Genomic DNA, 8,591 nt, shown 5'->3' with positions numbered 1-8,591 from the left:
AAAGTAGTATTCTAATTTGTTTCTGAAGCTTGTAACGCTGCAAGGAAGTCATTTTCGAGTATGCAGTTTTATTACCCTGCTAAAGTATAATTAAGGACAGCTTTCCGAATAACAATTAACGCATTTTTGTCTTAATTGTGAATTTTTTAAGCTTTGGTCGATCAAATTGTAGTATGATAATACAAATAAATATTGACAAAAAAGTGGTATCCTAAATTATTTCTGAAACTAGTTACGCTGCAAGGAAGTCATTTTCGAGTATGCAGTTTTATTACCCTGCTAAAGTATAATAAAGGACTGCTTTCTGAATTAAAATAAATGCATTTTTGGCTTAATTGTGAATTTTTTAAGCTTTGGTCGATTAAATTTTGGTATGATAGTATAAATAAATAATAACAAAAAAGTAGTATTCTAATTTGTTTCTGAAGCTTGTTACGCTTCAAGGAAGTCATTTTCGAGTATGCAGTTTTATTACCCCGCTAAAATATAATACAGGACAGCTATCCGAATTAAAATTAACGCATTTTTGGCTTAGTTATAAATTTTTTAAGCTTTGGTCGATCAAATTGTTGTATGATAATACAAATAAATATTGACAAAAAAGTGGTATTCTAATTTATTTCTGAAACTAGTTACGCTGCGAAGGAGTCGTTTCCGACCCTATAAATCATATATATTCTTGATCAGCATTAAGAGGAGAGTCGATCCTGCTATGTCTGGTCGAAATCTATTTTTTTCAGATTTTTCCAAATTTTAGAAATTTTATAAGGGGTTACATCATTAAAATTGCCAAAAATTCGATAAAAATTGAACCTCTTTTAATGTTAAACTGAGTATGCAGATTTATTAACGTGATAAAAACTAACATAGGAATGCATTCCGAATTAAAATTAGTGCCTTTTTGGCTTAGTTATGAATTTTTTAAGCTTTGCTCGATTAAATTGTGGTATGATAGTATAAATAAATAATAACAAAAAAGTAGTATTCTAATTTGTTTCTGAAGCTTGTAACGCTGCAAGGAAGTCATTTTCGAGTATGCAGTTTTATTACCCTGCTAAAGTATAATTAAGGACAGCTTTCCGAATAACAATTAACGCATTTTTGTCTTAATTATGAATTTTTTAAGATTTGGTCGATCAAATTGTGGTATGATAATACAAATAAATATTGACAAAAAAGTGGTATCCTAATTTATTTCTGAAACTAGTTACGCTGCAAGGAAGTCATTTTCGAGTATGCAGTTTTATTACCCTGCTAAAGTATAATAAAGGACTGCTTTCCGAATTAAAATAAATGCATTTTTGGCTTAATTGTGAATTTTTTAAGCTTTGGTCGATCAAATTGTAGTATGATAATACAAATAAATATTGACAAAAAAGTGGTATCCTTATTTATTTCTGAAACTAGTTACGCTGCGAAGGAGTCGTTTCCGACCCTATAAATCATATATATTCTTGATCAGCATTAAGAGGAGAGTCGATCATGCTATGTCTGGTCGAAATCTATTTTTTTCAGAATTTTCCAAATTTTAGAAATTTTATAAGGGGTTACATCATTAAAATTGCCAAAAATTCGATAAAAATTGAACCTCTTTTAATGTTAAACTGAGTATGCAGATTTATTAACGTGATAAAAACTAACATAGGAATGCATTCCGAATTAAAATTAGTGCATTTTTGGCTTAGTTATGAATTTTTTAAGCTTTGCTCGATTAAATTGTGGTATGATAGTATAAATAAATAATAACAAAAAAGTAGTATTCTAATTTGTTTCTGAAGCTTGTAACGCTGCAAGGAAGTCATTTTCGAGTATGCAGTTTTATTACCCTGCTAAAATAAAATTAAGGACAGCTTTCCGAATAACAGTTAACGCATTTTTGTCTTAATTATGAATTTTTTAAGATTTGGTCGATCAAATTGTGGTATGATAATACAAATAAATATTGACAAAAAAGTGGTATCCTAATTTATTTCTGAAACTAGTTACGCTGCAAGGAAGTCATTTTCGAGTATGCAGTTTTATTACCCTGCTAAAGTATAATAAAGGACTGCTTTCCGAATTAAAATAAATGCATTTTTGGCTTAATTGTGAATTTTTTAAGCTTTGGTCGATCAAATTGTAGTATGATAATACAAATAAATATTGACAAAAAAGTGGTATTCTAATTTATTTCTGAAACTAGTTACGCTGCGAAGGAGTCGTTTCCGACCCTATAAATCATATATATTCTTGATCAGCATTAAGAGGAGAGTCGATCCTGCTATGTCTGGTCGAAATCTATTTTTTTCAGAATTTTCCAAATTTTAGAAATTTTATAAGGGGTTACATCATTAAAATTGCCAAAAATTCGATAAAAATTGAACCTCTTTAAATGTTAAACTGAGTATGCAGATTTATTAACGTGATAAAAACTAACATAGGAATGCATTCCGAATTAAAATTAGTGCATTTTTGGCTTAGTTATGAATTTTTTAAGCTTTGCTCGATTAAATTGTGGTATGATAGTATAATTAAATAATAACAAAAAAGTAGTATTCTAATTTGTTTCTGAAGCTTGTAACGCTGCAAGGAAGTCATTGTCGAGTATGCAGTTCTATTACCCTGCTAAAGTATAATTAAGGACAGCTTTCCGAATTAAAATAAATGCATTTTTGGCTTAATTATGTATTTTTTAAGATTTGGTCGATCAAATTGTGGTATGATAATACAAATAAATATTGACAAAAATGTGGTATCCTAATTTATTTCTGAAACTAGTTACGCTGCATAGAAGTCATTTCCGAGTATGCAGTTTAATTACCCTGCTAAAATAAAATATGGGACTGCTTTTCGAATAAAAATTAATGCATTTTTGGCTTAATTATGAATTTTTTAAGCTTTGGTCAATTAAATTTTGGTATGATAGTATAAATAAATAATAGCAAAAAAGTAGTATTCTAATTTGTTTCTGAAGCTTGTTACGCTGCAAGGAAGTCATTTTCGGGTATGCAGTTTTATTACCCCGCTAAAATATAATACAGTACAGCTATACGAATTAAAATTAACGCATTTTTGGCTTAGTTATGAATTTTTTAAGCTTTGGTCGATCAAATTGTTGTATGATAATACAAATAAATATTGACAAAAAAGTGGTATTCTAATTTATTTCTGAAACTGGTTACGCTGCGAAGGAGTCGTTTCCGACCCTATAAATCATATATATTCTTGATCAGCATTAAGAGGAGAGTCGATCCTGCTATGTCTGGTCGAAATCTATTTTTTTCAGAATTTTCCAAATTTTAGAAATTTTATAATTTTATAATTTTATACATCATTAAAATTGCCAAAAATTCGATAAAAATTGAACCTCTTTAAATGTTAAACTGAGTATGCAGATTTATTAACGTGATAAAAACTAACATAGGAATGCATTCCGAATTAAAATTAGTGCATTTTTGGCTTAGTTATGAATTTTTTAAGCTTTGCTCGATTAAATTGTGGTATGATAGTATAAATAAATAATAACAAAAAAGTAGTATTCTAATTTGTTTCTGAAGCTTGTAACGCTGCAAGGAAGTCATTTTCGAGTATGCAGTTTTATTACCCTGCTAAAGTATAATTAAGGACTGCTTTCCGAATAACAATTAACGCATTTTTGTCTTAATTATGAATTTTTTAAGCTTTGGTCGATTAAATTTTGGTATGATAGTATAAATAAATAATAACAAAAAAGTAGTATTCTAATTTGTTTCTGAAGCTTGTAACGCTGCAAGGAAGAATTTTCGAGTATGCAGTTTTATTACCCTGCTAAAGTATAATTAAGGACAGCTTTCCGAATAACAATTAACGCATTTTTGTCTTAATTATGAATTTTTTAAGATTTGGTCGATCAAATTGTGGTATGATAATACAAATAAATATTGACAAAAAAGTGGTATCCTAATTTATTTCTGAAACTAGTTACGCTGCAAGGAAGTCATTTTCGAGTATGCAGTTTTATTACCCTGCTAAAGTATAATAAAGGACTGCTTTCCGAATTAAAATAAATGCATTTTTGGCTTAATTGTGAATTTTTTAAGCTTTGGTCGATCAAATTGTAGTATGATAATACAAATAAATATTGACAAAAAAGTGGTATTCTAATTTATTTCTGAAACTAGTTACGCTGCGAAGGAGTCGTTTCCGACCCTATAAATCATATATATTCTTGATCAGCATTAAGAGGAGAGTCGATCCTGCTATGTCTGGTCGAAATCTATTTTTTTCAGAATTTTCCAAATTTTAGAAATTTTATAAGGGGTTACATCATTAAAATTGCCAAAAATTCGATAAAAATTGAACCTCTTTTAATGTTAAACTGAGTATGCAGTTTTATTAACGTGATAAAAACTAACATAGGAATGCATTCCGAATTAAAATTAGTGCATTTTTGGCTTAGTTAGGAATTTTTTAAGCTTTGGTCGATTAAATTGTGGTATTATAATATAAATATATAATGACAAAAAAGTTTTTTTTGCCAGATTTCCCTGCTCAGTGAGGCAGCCAAAATAAATCAGTAAACTCCATCCAGCGCATTTTGGCAATGCGTTAAATCAATATCTCACTCACTGTCAATCCGTTTGTTTGTCTGTCTAACTGCCGGCGAAAAGTTCGCCGTGCATAATTGCGAGCTGAACTCTGGCAAAGAATTAATGAACTTCCGAGGGAAAAGGAGTTCGGAGATGCCGAAACCAAGGAATAAATATCATGCACGTCCTGGGAAGTTCCCTTCTTAGTTTCGAATTGATGAGCTGGAGGTAAAGTTTTGCGTGCTAGCACGATGATTTTCACGCAATCATTTTCCGCACCGCATTTCCCGCCTCCGCTCGGGGAAAGTTGCTCATTAAGGCGGCGATGAGAATTTGCGTAAATTTTTCCCCTACCTCCTTCCCCAACCTTTACAGGATTATTAATAACCGCGAATGGGTGTGAGTGGGTGTATATATGTGAGTGTAAATATTTGCACATTTCTCATTAAAGTTTCACGTATATACATATCACGCATACGCCGCATTGTGCACAATTAGTTGCAATTTATTCGCTCTTACACAACCGACGAGCACTCGGCTTAATGATACTTAATGTGTAAATCATTATAATAAATTACATGCACAAGCGATGATAAAAATAATCCAGAGCCAAGAAAAATACAAATAAACCAAACACAATCCGCATAATGTGTGCGACGTCATGAAACTCACACCCTATACACATACTATATAAATATATATAGTATAAAGCGCAGTGCAAACAGAGCCAAGTCGGGGGATTCAAGAGTGGAGTCCTTATGCACGCATTAGACATAAAGGCCATAGACATTAGTGCGCATAATGAAAAGCGTTTCAGCATTTCAGTTCCAAGAGTGCGTCACACGATGCTCAAAATGATAATGATGATGATGATGATGGGGGGGACTTAAACCCGAATACACACCAAGTAACCGCCACATCAAACAGACACAGAAACCGGAAAAAATGTATAAATATATATATTTATATATGCAAGTAAAGGTCTAAAGAGTAAACGCTCCACAAGTTATGAAAGCTTTGCGACTCCCCTAACCATCCTCAAGTCATCAGCTGTTCAGCCAGCTGTTCTGCCTGCCAATGTTTTGGGTAATTTCCAGATGAAAACCTCATTGTTCAGAGAGAGACAAAACTTCCCTTGAAAATAATACCCAAAACACAGCATCTCTCGGATGATGCTGTGTGCGCATGTCGAGAGCTCACACTCTCCACGAGCATCCAAGTTGCCCTCGGTGATTTTATAGCAAAGCTCCAGGACGTTTATCTGAACATGGCCAGCATCCTTTGGACCAGTAGCGGAGTAACTTTGAAGCGTTACGGTTGGTCGCGATTTCGTCTCGGAAACGTGTGTCACTTTCTGATGGTCACTTCAGTGTAAGCGCGTCGGTCGCACTGTGTTTACATTGTTTGCAAACTAATTAAAGTGAGTTTACAGCCGACTTAACAAATCATCATGATTCTGCTCAAGGGCCCAGGTCACTTGAGACGGTTCTGGGATTAAATTAAATTGGACAAGTGCTTGCGCTATTCGGAATATACATCCATATAAATAAAAGTGTGCATGAGTGTCTAAATTAAATCATATAACAAAATTCAAAGGTCTAAACATAAATATAAACAGCCTTTTGGCATACACAAACACCACTGAAATATTTATGGAAAATAGGATTTCAATGGCAAAAGGCTTTAGGAGAGACTTTTCTATTCTCTTATCTTTTCAATGAAATGTCCAAAATGTGTTATTTAGTAATCAACAGTAATTAAAGGCTTTAAAATTATACTTTTTTTTTGTTGTTTTTTTTTTTGCCAAGGCTGATTATATATTTGCTATTGATTTAGTGTTTGTATAAGTTCAAAAGTATTGAGAATTATTTCATAGATTTTTCAGCATTTTGCAATAAATAAAATATCCCATATTATGTATTTTATTTCAGAAAATAAACAGAGTCAATTAAAAACGAAATAAGACCCAATAGATTAGGATAGTATGCAGTTAATTACAGAAACCATAAGCTTACTCCATTTTAATTGGAATAAAACCACTAACATTGCTGCAAAAATATTTGTAAAGAATCCTTTTCTGTAAAAAGGATTTCACAATTTCCCAACTGTAAATATCTTAAGAAACTAAAACTACAGAAGCAGAAGAACACAAAAATAACAACCTGCTGTGGTCATCCAACGAGTTGTGTCCCAAAAGATAACATTTTATAGCCTCCAAAAAAAAAAGGAAAATTACTTGCAGTACAAACAGAGTAAAATTCATGAAAAACAAACAAAAAGCGACAAAGTGAAATTAACAAAAGAAAATAAACACAAGAACGGGAAAAACGGAAAAGTGCAAACAAGACGACACTAAGGCCGAAGCAAAAACTGTGAAACCAAACAAATAATTTTGAAATTAAAACTAACTTGGAGGGAGTTCGGTTGGAGTTTGTACGTGATTTTGCTTTTAAGAACTACATTGAATAATATTTACCGGCATGTGCAAGGTCCCCGGACCCCGGCCCCTGGCCTCCTCTTTCTCAGATATTTTTCCCCCATCTGGCTTTCAGCACTTGAACTTTACTTAGCTTCTTGTGGGTTTCCCCCCAGCCCCAATTCGGTGTATTTTCCCCACCCAGCTTTTCATTCTCGGTCCTCGTTTTTCTAGCTTAGCCCGGCGCTTCAAGTGGCGCGCACAAGAGCTTCGATTTTCCAACTGAAGGTATGGCACTGGATGTATGTATGCGGTTGCCTGATGTTGTCACCCCACGAGGAGAGGCCTTAAGCGCTTCACTTTACATAGCAAAAACTAGAAGATTGTAGAGATTAAGCCCACACCCACCCATTTCGCCAACCCCTGACGACCTGCGACCTCCAGCTAAAGCCTCTTTTTTTACACTTACGAAAAGGGTTTTAAAAGTAAAGAAAATATTATCTAAATAAAGCAAATATTTTACTTGAAGTTTAAAATTAAAGAAAGCCCAATAGTTGCTGAAACTTAATTGAATTTGTTGCCTAAAATGGTATTTTTTGAATTGGATTTTCAATATTTGATTTTAGATTTTTTATAAATATCTACAATATCTTTTAAACTATTGAGATAATATTTTGTTCATGTTTTTATCACATTCTTTTATTTTTAATGTCTGTAACATATTCTTAAAGTAGAATAACGTAAAAAAAAATACAATTAAAGGTTCAATTACTAGACAAATTTATACAATATTATCTTTATTGTTAGATCATTGTATATTTAAGGGATTGAAGGTGTGCTCCCATAGTTCATCTATAAAGTTATCTATATATTTTTTGTTGAATATTTAATTTTGAATTTAATTGTAACTTCAGTATCTTTTTTTTCTCTGTGCACTTATCGCACCTTCTTCGCTCTGTGATTTGTATGCGTTCACCGCCTTCAACATGGCCCCAGCTAATGTTGGCTTTGGCTTTGCCCTCAGGGCTACACAAAAGTGGGTGGCAGTGGGTGGCAGTGGGTGGCAGTGGGTGGCAGTGGCCTTAAAAGGGGGAGGTCGAGACGGGGGAGGGGGGGGAGGGTAGGGGAGGGGTACACGCGAGTGCCAAAGTTAACTCCACCGACGGCAGCCGCCATAAGCTCCGTACGCCTCGCACTAAAGGCTCTGAAATGGCGTCCTCTCGTTCGCAGCTCTCCCTTTGAGCAAGTAGGTCTGTGCGTTTTGCCGGCGTGTTTGTGGCATAAAAATAAAGATAAATGCGAGTTCTTTACAACGCAGCGGCGAACACTTTGAGTTTGGGCGCCACCACCTCCCCCATTTTCCCCAGAATCCGCCCCGTCTACGAACGCCCCCTTCAGACTTTCCAAAAGCCAAGCACTGTGGCCAGCGTGTGTTTGTTCTAGTGCGTGGAAAAGTTAACTAAAGTTTTGGTAAATGCAAAAATAAGTTCATTTTGGATGCTTCGTTTTGCTGAGAATATATTTGGTTTGCCAAAAATATTTGGGGAAAGGAAGGAATATTTGTAAAAGGAAATAGTTTTCAAAAGAAATATTTATGAAATGAAATAGTTTTGGAATATTTTTACAAG

At 33.5% G+C, this 8,591-nt stretch overlaps 1 protein-coding gene across 2 annotated transcripts in view; it reads left to right on the top strand.

Moving 5' to 3' along the window:
• The first annotated feature begins 5,798 nt into the window (after positions 1-5,798).
• Positions 5,799-8,591, top strand: part of wry (delta and Notch-like EGF repeat containing weary) — a 28,703-nt gene continuing 25,910 nt past the window's right edge. For both annotated transcript variants that reach the window (XM_086832680.1, XM_020949030.2), the window contains exon 1: positions 5,799-5,967. The gene's annotated coding sequence lies outside the window, so the exon portion shown is untranslated. The remainder of the gene's footprint in view (positions 5,968-8,591) is intronic.

Source organism: Drosophila serrata, unplaced genomic scaffold (genome assembly GCF_035046125.1).
Source record: "Drosophila serrata isolate PLE 108 unplaced genomic scaffold, ASM3504612v1 contig_249, whole genome shotgun sequence".
In the NCBI taxonomy this organism is placed as follows: domain Eukaryota; kingdom Metazoa; phylum Arthropoda; class Insecta; order Diptera; family Drosophilidae; genus Drosophila; species Drosophila serrata.
Note: the sequence above shows the minus strand (reverse complement) of the source record. Positions and strands in the feature narration are given on the sequence as shown.